This window comes from Phasianus colchicus, chromosome 5 (assembly GCF_987193195.1).
Source record: "Phasianus colchicus chromosome 5, bPhaCol1.hap1.1, whole genome shotgun sequence".
Classification (NCBI taxonomy): Eukaryota; Metazoa; Chordata; class Aves; order Galliformes; family Phasianidae; genus Phasianus; species Phasianus colchicus.
In genome coordinates this window covers 2,855,111-2,874,987 of record NC_143440.1, presented here as the reverse complement: position 1 = coordinate 2,874,987, position 19,877 = coordinate 2,855,111, and the positions used below count along the sequence as shown (strand labels likewise).

At 40.1% G+C, this 19,877-nt stretch overlaps 1 long non-coding RNA gene across 1 annotated transcript in view; it reads left to right on the top strand.

Moving 5' to 3' along the window:
* Positions 1-19,877, top strand: part of LOC149917658 (uncharacterized) — an 84,367-nt gene that overhangs the window by 55,081 nt on the left and 9,409 nt on the right. Inside the window, exon 2 of the long non-coding RNA XR_016467221.1 lies at positions 16,969-17,050. This is a non-coding gene — a long non-coding RNA (uncharacterized LOC149917658). The remainder of the gene's footprint in view (positions 1-16,968; positions 17,051-19,877) is intronic.

The window sequence follows — 19,877 nt, the reverse complement described above, 5'->3', positions numbered from 1 at the left end:
TGCCACGCTTTTTAGAAAGAAAATGAAGTTAGTGGTTCTGAACTAACTAAGCAAACACACAGCTGTAGCAGCCAAAATCCCATGGCAGAAGAGCTGGAAAGGCTCTGCCACGTCCCTCAGTTATCAGCATGATTGAGAGGGGACAGGGGTCATGCTGCTGACTAGCACTGTCCTTAACCTGCTATCTTCCTCATCTTATCTTTGAAGTTATTTTTCATACACAGCCTAAATCACTCTTCTAAGGGTATTTTTTGTCTTGTGTGTGTTATTTCATACACTGAAGTGTCTGTACTTCCCTGCCTATACAGAGATGATGTGCACAATCACTTGAATTTGATCCAAGGAGTTCAAGCTCTGGTTTTTCCATCTTTCATTTGTACAAGTCAGTATCTGCAGAATATCTTTCTCCACCCTCAAGGGGGGCAATAGATCAAATGCTCAGCTCTGGATAAAATCTTGCTCTTACCTTTTCTGGTGTTTAGGATTCATGAATACCAGCATATAAATTCATCTCATAATAGCAACCTGCTTATCTTAGTGCTTGCTGTACAGTGCTATTGGGCTCAAATCTCTGAGATCTCACATAAAAAACCAAGAGCACAACTGTGTGTAAAAGAGTTTGGCTTGTTTCCACATTACACTAGTCCCTTTGAACAAAAGGTGCTGGCTGTGTGTTTTACCAATGGAAAGCAATTTGCTGAAATATTTTAGCTTGCTTTCTCACCCCCCATGCTGAACTGATAGTCTCCCTCATTCATACCCCAATCCAAAGAGAGCAGCAGTGGATAGAACATCAGCCAGACTCAAAAAGTGGTGGGGAGGCAAGGGGCCACAGGAGGTGGGGAGGAATGTTCCAGTTCTGTCACTTAATAAAGCTCAAATATCCAAAAATGAAGAAAAGGGGTGCACAAGTTTTTACAGGCTTTGGGGAATTTTGCTGTAATTTGCAGATTTTGTAGGTATTCTGTTCACAAATGCTTTTCTGCTCACTGAAACACATGTATGTACTTTGGTGATGTGCAGATCTCACAGCACATACACCTTCCAGCGAGGTTTTTGGGTGCTGTCTTTAATAATTATTAGCTGCAGCTGTACATAATGCTAACTACAGTGCTGCCTAAAAATTACAGATACTACAGTATGCTCTTTTGTGCTTTTTTTCTTCTTTCTACAATAAAAAAGTCAACTATAGGCCTAATGTTGTAATTAAGCTAAGTATAGTCATTGATTGCAGCCCTAAGGTATTAAATAGTAATATATTATTTATGATTAAGCCCATAGATAATAGGATTTTACAGGGATGTCATCCTTTGCCAAATACCAGAAGTCATTTTGAAATGTCTTTGTGCATAATGTCTTGATATCCCTTCCATTAATGCTACAGTTAAAAACATATTCCATAAATTACACCTTCCATGGATCTGGTAACATGCTGACATGTTTACCAGGATGACACATAGATTCAATTTATAAATATTATATAAAAATCCATTCCTATTTCAAAAATTTGGGATTTTAAGAGAGAAGGGGATCTTTTCTGCAGGTAATTTTAAGCTTTAATAGAGAAAACTTCATACTCTAGTAATCTATTGAAGGCATCAAAAGGAGATATTTTGTGTTAAATTCTGTAGGACTTTCCTGGGAATTATTTGAACTATTAGGATTTATTTTAGTCTTTTGCTAATACAAAATAAAGCAGTAATGTTGATTTGGGGGTAATCTTCCTCTGAATATTATGGATAGTCCCATGTTCAGCACAATATTTTAGCATCTGTCCATGTCTGTTTCCAATACCATTTCATCCAGTATTTATCTGTCCCATTAGGACCCGTATGGTCCATACACAATTGTTATACTCTAACATCACAAAGCTGCACGTCTTCTTGCACCCATTTGACCCAAGCCCTCCCTCTCCAAGAGGGAATGCTTCACAATTTAAGAAACACAACAATGAATACTTGGAAAAAAAGAAATACCAAAAAACAGCCCTAGTAGCATATGGCTTTCCATCCCAGTGTCAGGGAGAGTGCTCTCATAAGTAAAAGTAAACACATGTCTTTGTAATGTGTTTGAAATGTAGTTTTGTTGCTTGATTTTCTCAGAGGGGTAGACCTGAAAAGTTGGGCAGAAAGCCTTTGTTTATCTGAACATATTCTGCAGCCATTACACCTCACAATTCCTCCTAAACTATTTGCATCTATTAAATATTACCGTTCTCTCTTTTTGGCACTTACGCTTAGCAGTAGATGCATTCATTGTTATTACTTACAAAAGTAACCTCTTAAATCTGATCATCATCGTGAGCAAACCGAATCATCTACATTTCCAGAACTTGAAGACCACAGCGCTTCATGCTCATTTTTCACTCCTTGTTTGTTTAGAGTTTAGTTGACGTTTTGCGTGTTCAGGCCTTTTTTTGGCAAGGAGAATGATAAATGTCCTGCATGCTCGGGACAGTGGCTGGCTGAAAGCAATTTGGCAACAACCACATAGCTCTGACTCCAGCTTAAAACCCTACAAGAATTATTTTTGTTACCTATCAGTTAGATTTCTTTAAACTATACCATTGGAATTAGCACAGAGACTTGTAGTTAGATCTTGTGCAATGTGCGATTGTCGTGGCACTTCTCATGCCGGCACTGCTAGAGGATGTCAGCAACCATGGCTTGTCATGTGAACCTGAAAGGTCTTCCACACAAATTGGAATGGGTGTTATGTTACATTATGTGATTTTGAGTGTCTGTTTTCATTTAGATGTTTTGTTGTATGGAGGTGAGATAGGAAAACTTTTCAGGACCAGCTACATTGAAATTTAAAGTAATTGAACAATTCACGCAAAGCTCAGGATCACATTTTGCCAAGACTTTGAAGCTGAAGTAACTGAGCACCAAAGATCATTGCACATATAATTTACCTATATAGATGAGAAGCAAGTTGTGTTCATAGCTGTTGGGCCTCTGTTGAACCAAAATCTGCCTTCTGTCTCTTCTCGTGATGTCAGAATTTAGCTGCTGGCAGAAAGGGAAAGTGTTGTTCATTGGATTCCAGAACCCCATCATCAGCAGACTGTGGGTTTTTACTCCAGGCTACACCTCACATGTTTGGCTCATGGCATCCCAAGAGGTGCTGAACTGCCCTGGGTGTCCCCAGTGAGCAAATCCCTGCAGGATCCACACCCTGACTGTGCTACTGCTCCCAACCCCAGTGCTGGGAGATAAACAGCCAGCACAGAATTTTAATTGGATCCTCTTTAGAAACGAATGAAAACTTTTTTTTCTTTCTGAAGTACTTCCGTCTTCCTTTTTGATTTGAAAGAAAGCTCTTCACAAATGCAAGGAGCCAATTAGAATTAATTAGATATTATTTATAAAGAAACTGAGCATCTTGAGGCTGGAACTGTGAACTTCTTGGAGTCTGGAAATGCTTAGTACATCACATATCTAGCAGGAAAGAATTAACGAAAAGTATTAATTATGAGATGCTCCCAGAGCAGCTGCTGTGTTAGAGCAGATCAGTGTCAAAGGGCCAGGACTGGGCATCATTATTTCTCACACAGTGGCTTGCGCAGAATGGACTTCAGTTTCCTTTTGTCTTCTTATGAAGTCTTTGCTTTAAAGCATTTATTTTCTAAGTGAAGCCTCAGACAAGCCACAGGAACGTGCTCAGTGAAGCCCAGCAGCTGCCCAAAGAGCTGCCATCAATGAGACCTCCAGTTCAGGAACTCAGCAGCCCAGTGCTCCCAGTTGCAGAGTATTGCAATTCCAGCACTTGGCTGGCAGCCTGTTGTTCATGGGCAGTTTTCATTTGAGCTCAATGTCAAACGAGTATCAGAATGTTTCTTTCTTTGTGTGTGTGTGTGTGTGTGTGAGCAAGTCCTGCCTCTGGGGCTTCATAATGGTAAATGACTATACTCAGTGAAGAAAGGATCTACATTTGTCTTCCAACTTCTTGCATGCAGAATGGCAGCTGAGCCCCTGCCTCTCACTCTGGTCCTTCTTAGACCAGACTGGCTAAGAATCCAACCTTTGGGGCTGGGGAATATCTCTGCCAGAGCCAGCTTCAGGCCTATGTTTGGGTTGGCCTGACCACAGACAGAAGGGTTAATGTACAATATGTAAAACAGAGAACAGTAATGACCTAATTTTCTTGCTGTCTCCAGAACACAGATTTCTCTAAAACTGTTTATTATGCTAGGTGATGAGACACTGGAACAGAATTTCCAGAGAAGCCATGGGAACCCCATCCCTGGAGGTGCCCAAGGCCAGGCTGGATGGAGCCCTGAGTGGCCTGATCTGATGGGAGGCAACCAGTTGGGGTTGGAGTTGAATGGGTTTTAAGCTCCATTCTCACCCAAGACATACTATGATTCTACAATTACATGATTCTGTGAATATTATCTGTGGTATGCAGAAGAACTATAATTGCACTGGTAAAGTGTGGTGTAGCAAGCTGCCATATTGTAGCTAAAACAAGCAGTTTTTATGTTTGTATGTTGCTCTGGAATCTGGAAACAAAGCCAAACATTCTCCTCTGCTCTTGAATTGGTACCATTTGTAAAAGCCTAAGATGTTGGTGACTGCTTTCTGAATCTACTCCAGAAATTACATCAATCAGCAGTACATACTTACGCATATGAGTTTGATTACAGCTGATGAACTGGATGATGTTGATAGCAAAGCTTATAAATTACTTGAAAATCATGCTCTTATATGAGTACCAGAGGATCTTTTTTTTTTTTTTTTTTTTTTTTGCTGTGACGTGTTCAGAGCTCAGTATCTTCAATTAATACACGTTTACTGCCATGTAAGAGGGGATTTGGGGCATCACCTGTGTGAAACAACACAGAACAGCCATCAATAACCAGGACTGATGGACAAAAGGCTTTTGTAGAGATTCGATATTAATATTTGCAACGGTTTGGATTTCTTTTTCATTACTGTCACCATGTTGCAGATCTTAGAGTCTATATTGGGCGACTAAAAAGAATTACTATCACCATCTTCACTATGTAGTATGTATTCGTAATAAATAAATTCATCTAAATCATAAAGAGCAGAGAGGTGATGTAGTAGGCATTTACTTGTATGCAAGCTTCCGTGGCAATCTGTGCAAAGAGTAATGGAAGATGATGATGTCAGGTGAAGGATTTATTTGCCCCATAAACACTCTGCTGTTGAGGGCTGCCTACACAATGCTCTGTCAAGAGCAATGTGTCCCATCCTGCAGTCAGTCAAGGAGACCTTACTCCGGGGTGGTTGAATCCAGGCAGGTAACACCAGCAGATCTCCACCATGCTCTTGTGATCTGTGAAAAGTTATTGGGAGTCTCTGTCCTCCACTTTTCATGAAATTAATTTCTGTACAATTAATTGATGTCTGTACAGTTAATTAGATCTCGAAATTGCAAATATAAGTGAATTTTTGCCCTGTGAAGTTTACCTGCTGGCTTTGGAGGAATGGTTTCATTGGGAAAGATGATAGCAGTGCGCATGGTTATGTTGTTAGGACCTTTACCCTTTGTATGGCAGTCCTGCAGTGATATTTAATTTCATGTCATTACTTGTTCGGTGTGTGTCAGATAACACATAATTGCAGTGTTGAGAGGAAACAGTGGCTTGCTATTTGCTTCAGCCTTTTGAATTCTGACTTGGAACTCTAAAAAAGTGAGGTTTGTATGTATGCAGGAGAGTAAAACAGCAGACTCCTTTTCTTCCATGCTATTTGTTTCAGTTTAAAGTGATAAAAAGTAGCAACTCCGTGCAAGAAAACTATAATAAATCCTCCTTAAATACTACAGGACGTCAGTCAAAAGCATCTATTATCTAGGAGGACAAGGCAGCTGTGGGAACTCTACTCACTAGATGTGAAACAACTTAAGAACTGGCAACGTAAGGTCTATGTGCAGTCATCAGCTTAGCTGCTGCTGAGGATACGTCCTTTACGCTTTGGCATCTGGCCCCAGGGTTGCTGGCCAAGCGTAAGACAATCTTGGCCAGAGGGATAAGCCCCTCCAAATTGAGCTCAGACTTTCTGACGTCTCCCAGCTGTGTCTGTGCTTAGCTCAGAGCCATGACTGGGACCTTGCTGATGGATTCCGTAGTGGGAGGCTGAATGCTGTGAGTGTAACTGGCACCCAGGAGCAGCATGCAGCGTGTGAGCATTCACCCAACTTGGCTCTTGTGCAGAATGCAATGGGGTCTTGGAGCTGTGTATGTGCAGCACCTCCAACACTGTCTGTGCTCCTGTGAACTTCGTGTTTTGCCTCCTAATCTGCAAAGGTATCGGAGCTGCAATATATTCTCTGTAATATTGGGAATAGTAAATTATTGTAATGGAGCATTAGAGCAACATCATAAGTACACATGTATGTTTATGATGTATACACACACACACACACACATATATATAAATAAATCTGTATACATGAATACAAATAAATAAATATAAATGTATACCTGTTGAGATTTCCACTTGTTAGGATCATTCTGAAGAACAAGGAGGAAAGGGAAAATACAAACTATCTCCCTCCTTCCTTTTTAAAGAAAGTGCTTTGGGGTCAGGCAGATAAGCATGCAATTTGCTTTCTAAGTCTCCTATCTCAACTGAAAAAAAAGAACTCAAAACCAACTCCTTAAAACTGATTATTTTCTTCTTTCTGGAAGAGTGAGATGACACTTCTGTGATTTCAGTCTGTGGTAAAGCAGTTTTTATAACCCTGAGGCTTAAATCACAAAGCCACTAACATGCTTTGGTCTGCTATGCACCTTCAGTGCATAGCTGTTGGGCCACTGTTGAACCAAAATCTGTCTTCTGTCTCTTCTCGTGATGTCAGAATTTAGCTGCTGGCAGAAAGGGAAAGTGTTGTTCATTAGATTCCAGAACCCCATCATCACCAGACTGTGGGTTTTTACTCCAGGCTACACCTCACATGTTTGGCTCATGGCATCCATGTAGGTGGCTATCAGTTTGTAACTCAGTGTTAGCATGGTATGGTTTCTCCTCTTGTTCCTATTGTCTGTGAATGGCTTCACTTGTTATTCGTGCCATTTTTCGAAAGCAACAGATATTACTTTCCATATAATGAGCTAGGACTTTGATCTGGGCATGCATTTTAATGCTGAGAACTCCTACAAGCTTGCAAAGCATGCAGCATGCTTCTGTAAGCACGTGCTTATTTTGTAATGTAGCTTGAGTGGCATCTCTCCTACCTCGATGCATACTGCAGACTTGCAAAAGAAACATGCCAGTGGTTCTTGCTTCAAGTCCTCCTCCATTATTATAAGAAATAAATTATCTTACAGGCTAAAAGCAAATCCAGGGCTCTGTTGGAATATTTCTTCTAATATTTAAAACAGAGTAGTGCTAGAGATGGTTTTTAAATTGTACCCATCCTTGGTTGTAATGGAAAGCAAATGGCCTCCAACTCGATACCAAGAGATGTAGGAATCTGGGCAGTTGTCAGGGCATTACACACAAAGTACTCAATATGTAACTGCATGAGAAAGGAAGAAGTATATCTGCACTTGTGTTTTCAGGATAAAAAAACTAGTGTGTTGGAAGTACATCTTGATGTACCTATATATTATTATTTCGTAAGGATTTGAGGAACTGGTTCTGAGTAAAATTTGACCGTCTGTATTAAATCGGTTTGTATCCTCCAATTAGATATTTTAAAAAGGCAACAGACATCTCAACAGGCATCTGATCCCCTGCAAATACTGCAGAATTGCACTAGAGAAGGAAACGATCTCTCACGATTGAAGCCTGATGGAGAGAAACAAAACAAAACAAAGTTAAAGCTATTCCATCTGACTTCCTTAAAACAATCCTTCCAATATCATTGCTATCACCGCCAGTCAGAGTCTTCTTCTGAAGCACTTATGGGTCGAGATAAGAATTTACATTTGGCAGATAATACTAAACTACAGTTGCATAGAAAAGGCCTCCAAGCATGCTGACATTTCACGCCAGCTTCTGCAGCTGACTACAACTGGCACTACTTAGAGATGTCAAGATGTTTAGCTTCCAGACTCTTCTGAGGTAAAGCTTAATAACTGCAATATATAAATCAAGCTATTGTTTGGTTTTATTTTTGTTTTCACAAACTTAGAACACTAACATATAACCATACTCAGGGGAACACCAGATAAGAAGTCCTGGACCAAATTCTCACATTCTATCTTACATCAGGAGCACAGTAAGCATCACCATTGAACAGGATCTCGGAAAACAACTTCAGTCTTCCTGTCAGCCATAATAAAAATGTCTTGAAGGGTGCTGAGCTACATTAAGATTAACACTTGATAACTTCAGCTGTGGAGCCAGAAGGTTGTTACTCACTACTGTTTCTGCAAAAGATTTGCTGTACAGCTACCTTAGACCCATCACATTTGTGCTAACTGAAGCATTACCCAAGATATCCAATGACAGATAGAACCATCCAAAGACCAGAGCACACAGTAGGGTGCTAGCAGTGCTGGAAATCTCAGCAGCACCACGACGTGAGAGCAGTTTAGGGGGAGAGTTTGCATTGCCTTTGAAGCAATACAACTCCTGCTGCAAAGGAGTGGAGAGAATACAAAAAGTGAAAAATCAGAAATTTGGGGCCTCATAAATATGTAATATGTGGAGCTTTTTATCAAAAGCAATTGATGAAAGCAGAGCACAGCCAGAGAGGGCTGGTGTTCCCCAAGCATCCCTGCCCTCCCTCCGTCCCATTCCTGAAACTTGGCTTTACTTCACAGCACATCATTTCCATGAGCATCCTTTGGCATCCCAAAGTATTGAATCCCTCAGTATTCCCAAGCGATTCGTTATGCCACGTGTAGTTTAGGACAGTGAGTTTGTCATCCATGATTGTTAGAGAAAACAGCAACATTTTAAAATCATTAGCTTGTGTTTCCTTAGCTGCCGCTTGGGTGGCTGTGACTTACAAGCCAGTGGAGTAAACAGAAATTGTTTTATTCCTGGAAAGTGTCTTCAGATTTGAAGGCAGACCAATAAGGGAAGGGACTCCAAGTTCTGTGACAGTCTAAAGTGTATCAGTCTATGTTTATGTGCATATCTGTTTCTCTACATCTATGTAGTTTCTGTATTTTTTTTTTACCACAAAGCTGATAACTCCAGGAAGGTCCTAGGCGAGGACTTAAAAATAGGTAAGAAAGGAACTGTGGAAAAGAGGAATTTGTTAATAATGTAACTTTTTTTTTTTTTTTTTTTTTTTTTGCTGGAGCTCCAGGGAGATGGGAGAAATCTTTGGTCGCTGTGTGCAGACAGTTGGACGAGCTATGTGCTGGGGGGCCACAAGGGAACTGGCTTAACCTTGTGCTAAAGGAATATGTTATCACTGAAACCAGGGAAAATAAAAGGCTCTTTTGTTTGGAGCTGCCTGCACTGCCCCAGTGGAGGAAGGTTTTATGGCTAGCCTGGAGGGATAAGCTTTCATCCTACCAGGGAAATGGCCATGAATCTCTATAGTGAGGGAGATGACAACGGAGGGTGGGTGGCTGCAGCAGAGCAAGAGTCACATATTCCTGCACACCATGCACTGGTAGCCTGATTTTGACCGCTTGAAACGATCTGTATTATAAATTTCTGAGATTTCAAAATGCATTCGCACCGATGCAATCACAGTGAACTAATCTGAGCTACGTTTTCTTAAACTATGCTTCCAAGGAAAAACGGCGCAGAAATGATTAAGTACCCACGAGTTTCTGTGAATTATGTTTCAAGTTGAAAATACTGCTTCTACATAATAACTTACGTGGCTCCTTTTGCAGACATATGGTTCATTCTCCATGTGTCATATAATGAAATATGTGGTTTATAACAGTGCTGGGAAGCAAGATGTTCGTGATTACAAACACAAATTACTTAATTACATTAGTATTTCTCTTTCTTTCTTTTTAAATGAAGTGGGAGCCATTAACTGGTTTGGGACAATGACAAGGTTATGTTTTATATCTGCATTTATAAATGCATATGTGTGTATTCTCAGACAGCAGGATGCAGGTGGCTCTTCCTGACTCCCAAGAGCTGGATGTACATCCTGAAGGCAAGCAGTTTTCAGATGATTGGTACACACAGTTTGTCAGACTGGAAAAGTGCATCAGTACTGCAAACAGTAAAAACTATTCAGGAGAACAGGTTGTCAACAGCTCTGCAGCTTTCACTGTGGCAAGTATGATTTCATGGCTTTTCCACATGTCACTCTGAAACCCAGATGAATCCATGGAGTACTGCTAATGAAAATGATCCCATTCTGCTGGAAAAGATTGTTCCAGAAGCATTGGCACTCCCAGCATTGGTGTCAGGAGGATTGTGAAGTAGGAAGCATTTATATGTAAGCATAACTAAGTCTTGCTTGCTTTAAGGGTTGGAAGAATGGTAGGACAATTCTTTCTCAGGACGTAGGCTTTGTTGTGGGGTTACAGGATGAGTGAAATGCATTATGTACAGCTAATTCTTGGGGATTCAGTGCTTGGGACCACCAGGGTCATTCCCACTGCAAAAGTGCAGGGTGCAGGGTGAGGCAAAAGGGGCTGAGGGACCCAGGCCTCCTGAGTCTGCAAAAAGGCACCAGAAATCTCATAGGAAAGACATCTGCTCTATCTCATCATCTTGAGTGCTTACAGAAACCCCAGAGGAGCTTCAGAAACTTGGCAGAAAATGTAGATAAGATGCAGCCAGACACATTAGGACCAGAACACACTGCTGGCCCTGGAGATAGAGAATCAGAAAGAAGATACATCATTTCTTCAGATGTGCTTCACCTCTCTTTTTCTTTGTGTAATTCCCCAGTGAGCATTCACTATGCTGGAAATTGTCAGTATCTTGAGGGTCAGTTGCCTCTCTCCTTTTTTTTGCAGGTGAAACGTGCAGCCATTAGCAAAAGGCTGATTACTCTACTAACAACATGTATTTTAACCCCCAGAAAGGAACTCCAATGTTAACAGTTGTTTTTCCAAAAGAGTCTTGCTGCATAGTGAGCAGAAGGATATTCAATACAGACTTATGTCCTTTTAGCAAGGTTTGCAACCCAGCCAGTTAAACTCAAAGTCTCATCCTAAAGAGATTCATAGAAACCTGTTGAGACACAGCCCTAAACTAAAGTAATTTGGTGTCCATTACAGACATAGTTTTGTCAAAGCAAGTATTTTGGTGGTAAGGTATTGTCCTTGCACTGTTTCAGTGGGCCTGGAAGGCTGATGTTAGTGAAGTGAAAACAAAGCACGCAGAAGTGCGGGCTAAAGTGAATCCAAGGCAGTAGCTCTGATCCTTTCCACAAAACAAATCAGTTTAATCCTGAAAAAAAAAATAATTCCTTTGTCTTATTTTTATCTGCAAATGAGGTCCAAACCAACAAGCAAAATGACACTAAAGATTGGATTCTCATTATGGGTTATTTTTAGTAGAAAATTTAGGAGTATCCTTAGACAGAAACACCTGAACAAAAAATCATCTTAAATTCTTATACTTATACTTAGATCTATTTGTATACTTAGATGTAACTGCATTATACCATGTCAGGAATCTCTGAAAGAAATCTAAAGGAAACAGAACCACTAAGCAATTAAGCAGATTTGTCTCATTAGCACCAATATCTTGGCAGTTAAATTACTGCTAACTGCAAATTCTGAAAACAAACAAACAAACAAACAAAGATTTCCTCTGCAGAAACAGGAACAAAAAGATGAGATCACTTTATGTTGTGCTTTAAATGGATTAAGTGGACAAAACATCATCTGGCAACTCTGTGCTTGGTTCCCATTATTTGGTAAAAATAAGGGATTCAGTGTTAGAATCATGGCTCAACTGATCAAATAAGAACTGGAAAAGTTCCTTGGCAGAGATTACTCTAGGAACTTGGCCTGTGTACAGTGAAAATATGCTACAGATGTATAAATTATGCAGGTTGGAATAGTGCTGGAGAAAGCCTTCCATGTTGGAGTCATGTGGGAAAGAAAGTCTAGACATCATAGATTAGCTTACTTCATTGAAAATCACGCAATCTAGAAATTGCCTAAAACCACATCTGCACAAGTACACATATAGAATTTTGTAACCAATGGCCCTTAATGGATTTTCAAACCAGGAGCAACAAAAAGGATTTTAGCCAATTTGCTCTACTGGTCAAGCTTACAGATAATTTTAGTTATAATAGGTAGAGCATTTTAGGCAACTAACAAATTAAGCTAACCAGAGAGATGGAAAAAAATCTATATAACAAAAGGAAGTCTGCAATCAAGTATAAATTGTTACAGTTTCTCCATTTTTACAGTTTCAAATGGACTTATTCAAACCAAGAATCCAAATTCCTAATTATTACCACACAAAGCCAAACCATGATAATTTGATTTTTCTAATAATTTTAATCAATGGCTTAGACTTTTCTGCTGAAGAAGCAAAGTCTCAGTGGGAAAAGAATAATGTAGGAGTGTGCAGTCATTCTTGAGAAATGAAAGGAACTATGTATGGAAAAATAGTCATTTGTGGGAGGAAGGAAAAACTGGAGAGCTGATGGTGAGATATGTTTCTAAGAGTTTTGGAGTTGAATCTTCTTGGCTGTGCCCCTTTTGATAGTTGTGGATAATGAATTTCTGAAGTTATACAGTGCCCATGCCCATGGCCCAAGTGCCATTTTTGGACCTATGTGCTCAGTTCCATACACAGGGTCCAAAAATACTGCCGAGGAACTATTCAAGCAACATAGCAGATTATAGGGAGAAGAAAGTGAGAGCTGTCAAATCTGCTCAGAAGTCCTGTGAGCCTGTCTGTGCTGTGTCTGCTGAGGAGACTTACCTGGACTGGCCACATACTGTCTTAGGTTTGGATGTTCTCAAAGAACCACGTATGGACAGCAGGGCTGAAATGTCAGCAGCAAGCATGGAGCTGTGCCAGCAGCAGAGGTACCACAAGGGAGCTGTTTAGGAAGATAGAAAAGTTTTCTAGGTACCATCTCTTTGCTTCCCTCTGTCATGACTCCCTGCCCTCAGGATGCAAACTCTCTATTCCAGCAAGCTGAGTGTGCACATTGAAGGTGTTAAACCTAAACCTTCCTTTGTGGACTCAGCTCCTGCAGCCAATGGTGACATCAGCCACTGCTGTATCCCTTTTTCTCAAAGCTTGCCTGGTGGCTGTTTTTCCTGACACTTCTTCTAAATGTTTCTGTTTCTGAGTGCTATTTTGCTTTAGGTATTTTAATATAGAATAGCTATGTGATCATGCTCCATGTGCCTTTAAACCATGTTCTTTCTGGTGCTGGCAGCTGCCACAGCTCACACTGAATCTGAGATACAGGAAACGCCTCTGAAGAAATTGATGCAGATGGTGCCCAGCCCTGGGCTTTGCTGCTGTCTCACTGCAAACACAAAATCTCTGCATTAAACTATGAAAAATCCACTTTGCTATCGGAAAAAAAACTCTTTCAAATCAAGCTATGGTGTCTACTGGTCTTCTTTTGACCAGTTTCCAGCTAATCTGGTGTTGCGGATTTGTGATTTTTGTTGTCAGTATTCCACATAAGAACAACATGTAAAACAGTGGGAGTTAAAGAGTTAATGTTCTGGTTCCGTGGACTGCCTTTTTTGGGCATTTTGGGTTCTCAGCAGTGAAAGGTGGGGTAGTTTTTTTTCTCTTTTGTCTCCTCCTGGGCTTGTGCCCCTGTCACAGACTCATATCTAGAGATAACTCCATGATGTCTGGCCTCCATAAATACAAACATGAAGTATTTATGTGTCTAGACTGAAGCTCTAATATTAATTGAGAGACTTTACCATCCATCATGATGGATGAAACATTTGTGAGAAGGTGTTTCATAGAATGAACTGAATATTTTCATTATTCGAATCCAACTGAAGTAGGGAGAACCTGATCTACAAAATATCCCAAAGTATCCCATCTGAGTCAAGAAAGAACTGATTGAAAAGTTCAATTACTCCTCTTGGTCAAGGTAAAGTCCAGGTTTTCAAGTCGAGCAGCTGGAAAATAAGAAATAAACTCCTAACAAACATCCTTCCCAGCTGATATTCTGGCCACCTGCAACTTCAGACACCTCTTCTTCCTTGTGCAAGTGCCCTGTGTGGCACTATCTCCCCCAGTGACAATGACTGTATTAACCACTGCCATTCACCCCCTTTGCCACTTTGGTTTCTCCACGTGTCCTGGTGATGAGCACCCACAGTCGGCCTGCCAGAGCCATGCTGGGCTCTTCTTCCTCTGCTCATCACAAGGAGTTGGATGAGCTCAGGATGAGCCTGGACTCTCTTTGTCTGCCAGCCCTCTGGCTCATAGAAATGAGCTCCATACCACAGGGGATAACCATGGTATATAATTCTTTTCATAAGCTGCTCAGCTTTTATTTCTGACTCATTTCAGTCCTTGGCCTGTGGTGTCTTACTGGAAGGGGGTTCACAAACTTTTCTGCTTTGATGGCTCATTTCCATCAAGCTTATGTCTACATGTTATATTGATGTGTGTATATATGGTAGTTTAGCTTAAGTGATTCTCATATGTTCCTAATATTTAGCTCATAGTATATTTATGGAAAGAAGCTATATTGCTTCTCAGGCTTTATTTTGCTAAGCTGAATGCATTGAGTGTCTTCCAGTATCCCCTATAAGACAGATTTCTCTTTTCTTCTGCTTTTTTCTTTGTTTGTTTGTTTGAAATAAGCTTGCTTTAGTAAGAAATTACTAAATTAACTCACTTCAGGATGAAGTCCAAGTAATATTTTAGTAATCACGCTTCTTTGTTTCTATTCAAAATATCTTGGTTAAAATACACTCGGCTCCACTCTCATCCTTCCACAGCTGCATTAGAATGGTTTGGTTATTCTGTGATCAACTAATACTCAAAGCATTTTCTCTCCTTCTGCCTTTTAATTTGCTGAGTTCCAAGCTCAAGGCAGAAATTCCTGCTCTCAGTTCCAGAACACTTCTTTTTTTTCATCCTTTTTCTATTACAGTGTGCAAGTAATAAATTCTTCTTGATCCAATTTGTATTGATTATGTCTTCCTGTCTTAGTGCATTATCATATTTTGTTAACACCCTACAGGTTTTTCTGCCAAAATCACTAGGAAAAATGTTAGTTCCAAGAACAGTTGTTGAAGAACTCAATAAGTCACTTTGTCCAAGTGGGGTATTCTTGGTTACAACATAAGCAGTTGTAGACCTATTTCTGCCCCTTAGCAATACCTAAATATTTCCAAAAAGAGGGTTTTGTTTTCACTTATATAACATTTGTGGATGACTTCAACATAACTAAGATTCTACCCCTAAAAGCATTCCCTTAAAATAACAAATAATAACATGTTAGCAATGCAGTGTATTTTTTTTAGGCAGTCAAAATAGTACAACTATGCTGAAACCATGAAGAATGGCATCAGTCACCAACCAACAAGTTATTTGCAGTCAAAATCCCATCCTGCTAAGAGTGTTTAGATCCTGCAATACTTAATCTTTTCATCATGAATCTTTCCTGTTTTTTCAACGGTGCTTACTGCATGCAAGATGTACGTCAAGGATCATGAAAAATGACAACATTCTGATAGTTTTAGTTGTGTTTGGATTTCAGTTTTCAGGTCAAACTTTTAACTTAGCTTAAAATTCAAGGAGATGAGTTCATGAGACCTTCAGCTTCTTATCTGATCCCTTTGCAATGTGGAAAGAGGTTCTGGCATAAGTCTTCATTTTTCAAGAAAGGTAGTGGTTATGCTACCTCCTGCTGAAATGAAAGGGTGATAGCAATGAACTTTGCAAAAATTGATCTGCATTATCCTAGGAGAGAAGGAGCAGACAAAGCACGTCAGTGCTTCTATCTTCTACCTGTATAAACAATAATTTTATGGAATAATCAATAAATCACTAAAAAAAAAAAAAAAATAGTGGCTATTTAGTTTTTATCAGAAAATCTTTAATGTACTTCAGAGCATTAAAGATACGTGCCAAACTAGCTAAATGGGCCTGAACTTACAAACTTAGATCAAATCTGAACTGTTATCTCCACTTCTAAAAATGCAGTAATAATTGAGCTAAGATACAGCGTAGCAATCTTATCTTACAAATGTAAGAACACTTGATAGTGTTGGTTATAACCTAATATGCAATAATTGATTTATTTGTGTGAGTATTGGATTCTTAGTATGAGGTTTGCCCTATGTAGAAGACCAGCAGAAGCATCAGGCAATACTTAAATGCCATTTTGGCCTTGGAAATAGAAACGTAATTGGTGCCCAGTCCTTGGCACACCTTGGGCAAGGTGTGGGCAGTGGGAGCAGAGCCAGCACATGGGTGTGCTTTAAGCAGCAGCTCTGGGAACTGGGCAAAACCAAGCTGCCTTTGAAAAATTGACCTAGATATTCAAATGAGTGATAATTTAATAAAACCTCATGTCCCGTAAAAACTGCTCATGTTTTGAGGTGTTGGTATTTGATAGCTGTATCTTGCAAAAGCAGTCATGCAACCAGCTTAAGGAAAGGATTACACGTCCTACTCCCTCTAGCAACAGAGCCTCAAAGATCATAAATTCCCTTCTGGAGCTCCCTGAGAAGCCAGGTTTCAAGTCTGTGGAAAAATTTCCATCATGTTTAGCTTGACTTAAACTAAGTCCAATTCCGTTTTTTAGCAAAGCAGCTCTTCAGGCTGCTCACTGGAATACCTGGTCTTGTCCATTTTGTTGCAATGGTTGAAACAGTTCAAGCAATAGTTGTCTGTAGTGTCGATATCTCAGTTGGTAGTTCACCACCCTAGCGCTGAGGAAGAGCCCTTCCTGGGATCCTCAAGCACCTACCTTGGTTTCAGTGAAAGTTTGATGGAACTGAAACACTCCAACAAAGCACTTCAGGCCCAGCTAAGCAGTCTTTTATTAGATATTTTTGTCTGATTCTTTTCTTGTGTTCATGCTCATGTCTGAATTCTCTATGGCTGGTCTAGCTCAATGCTGTTTTAATTGTTATTGTTTGAATTGCAGTTGGAACCAGAAGACTCAGCTATGTCCATGAGCTCAGACAGCACTACAGATGGTCTCTGTTCCAGGAACTGGACTCCTTAAGGTGAGACCCTTATTATGTGCTCAAGATATTTATCATCCCATATGGTTTTCTGATACCTTACTGTTGGTAATCTAAATTTTTATGCCAGATCATGAATTCCAAATGCATGAGATAAACTGTATTCCTACAGTGACTTCTTTGATAATGTGTCGAGATGTACCCAAAAGCAAAATGAAGTGACATGCTCGCAGGTAGAGAGTAATTCAGTGGCAGAGCCAGGAAAATGTCAGGTTAGGAAAAAGTGAGGGATTCCTTAACTCATTCATTGTCCACCTCTTGCCATGATCAAGCAGAACAGGCAAACTTTTCCACTTGAAAATTCCTGCAAGGTCGTGTGAGGGAGACATCCATATGGTAAATTATGAGTTCATACAAGTATCAAGGCAGACAATCAACTGATTGTCTTACACAGTACATTTTGGTAGAGTCTGGGGAAAAGAAGAGTCATCACCAGAACTGTTATGTGTTGGTGACAGTGCATGGACACTATGAAGCACAGGAATGAAAGATCCTTGAAATAAGGTAGAAAGCAAGCCAGCTGCTTTTGGGTAAGTAAAAAAAAATGAGGCACATGGCTGTTATCTGGGGAAATATTTCACTGTAATCCAATCTAGGGCTACTTAAGAAATAGATATGTCTGTGACTGCTCAGGGCTGTAACAGATGTTTTGGCCCCCAAGCCAGAGGAGAAGGAGGCTCAGCACTTGGCATTCATGCATGCGATGCTTAGTGAGCCCAGCAGGGAAGGTGGTGGCTGATAAAAGAGATAGTGCCATGATTTTTCCAGTTTCTAGTTTGTAGGATAACTGCCTTCGAAAGAATAGGTGTCCAGGGAGATCTACAGTTAAGCTAAGCACATGCATAAAGGCCAGAAATTAGGCAGTATGCTTTTTTCAGTACCGAGATATCTTGATTTCATCACAGGACCTCTGTTTTGTTTCTCCTCCACTATTAGTTTGCTACAGCAGTGAATGCAGATATGAAAATGAGAGGTTTCACTGCAACTTTAGTGCTGAATAGCATATAGTGATTAGCATAACCATTTTACAAAATGCATTCAGCTGCTCGTGGGCCTTTTTGTGATGTGGAAACTGGTCTCAGACCAGATCTAACTAAAGCTAGTGTCACACTGGCAGTGCTTTCTCAACCTGAAAGGCTGCCACTAAATCACTGATCTACACTGAAAGCTATCGACATCTTCGAGATAATATTTTCTTTCTGCCTGATATTTCATAAAATAGAAAAATTAGCCAAGGCGTGTTAGAAATATAATGATTGCAATTTAGTTTAGACTCTGTGATTAAAGTTGATTTGATTCTGAAGAAGCTGTTTATATCAGTTAATTGCCCCAATCCCTAACTGGAAACATTATGTTCTAACCAAGGCAAACCGTCACAAATCTCATTGTCTGGAAAAATAAAAGTTATAACTTAACTTCAGATGTGATTGCACAAGCAATCACAAAAAAAACTCTCATATTACCTTTTTTAATATATTGCTGTAAAAAAAAATCCTGTAATTAAAGGGGATTTGGCTCTTGTTCTTCAAAATAAATTGATACATACTCGAAAAGACAAGGACAACTAATAGCACTAGGGTTGCTCTTCCTTGTGTCATACAAAGAAGCTTGTGCTTAGCTTATGGCACTTCCTTGGAGCAGAGCCTTTAGGTAACCGACTCGCTGAAGGATGGGACAGATCAGCAAAGAAAAGGATTATTTACAGAGTCCTGAAACTTTACCATTAGCAACAGAAAATAAACATAAACACGAAAATAAATATATCTGCAATTACATTCAATGCTGCCTTTTTAACTTGTCACAGAGCTGCTTCACTGTCAGACTTTCTAGAGGAAAGAGCTACGCTACATCAGCAAGTCTCCAAGACAGGAGCTCTGCAACTGCATATGGCTGTAGAAAGAAACTTGAGCCACAAGAGGCTCAAACATTAATATTGTGCAGCAATGAATTAGCAGGAGTTAAGTGAACTTCTTTCTATGAATTACTGCAACCGGGGAATCCAGTCTGATTTGAGAGGAAACTGAGCTGCAGCTCAGCGCAGCGCTAAACCCAAACCTGAGTGGGGACTGTGACCAGAGGGCTGAAATACGTTTGAAAAGTAAGAGCTCAGAAAGAGATTGCTTGGTTTCTGCATAAGCCATGGGCTGTTTAGACACATAATTAATGTAGGCTTGCACTTATGGAAACTTGGCCTTTCTGCTTGGATTGTTTTGGCTAAGGGTGTGTTCTTGCTTCTTTTTTTTTTTTTTTTTTAAGGAAGGAATGGCTTGTTATTTATTACTGAGTGAAACAGCAAGCACTATTAATATTGTAGTGCTGACAGAGAAGGCATTTTCCCAGTTTGCTGTTCTTTTTCTCTTTCCCTTGAAATACTCTTTCCATACAGATGCAAACAGGCCGAATGTTTCCTGCAAAATAAGGCAGCAATTGCAAAGTGGTCATAGCTTGGCCTTGTTGGTAAAAAGACACATCTTATTGCACGTCTTGGCACATCAAAGCAAAAAAAAAAAAATTACCAAGAAAAGAATTTTCTGTGCAAAGAGGTAATTTTAGGTAATACCCCATAGAGATGGCAGGAATTCAGAGGTGAAGGGATGAACTGGAAAGGGTTTTGACTCCCGTGTCCCCAGCTATGTACTATGTAATGCTGGTTTGGTGCTCTCAGAGCCACACAGCTGTTTTGTGAACATCAGCCTCAGCCCCAGGAGTGAGGGCTGTGTGGAACATGGGGCTGTTGTTTGGGGGCCTGAAGAGGGCAGAGTCTGCACAAACCAAAATTGCTGTAATTTTTCAGGCTTTAAGAAAAAAT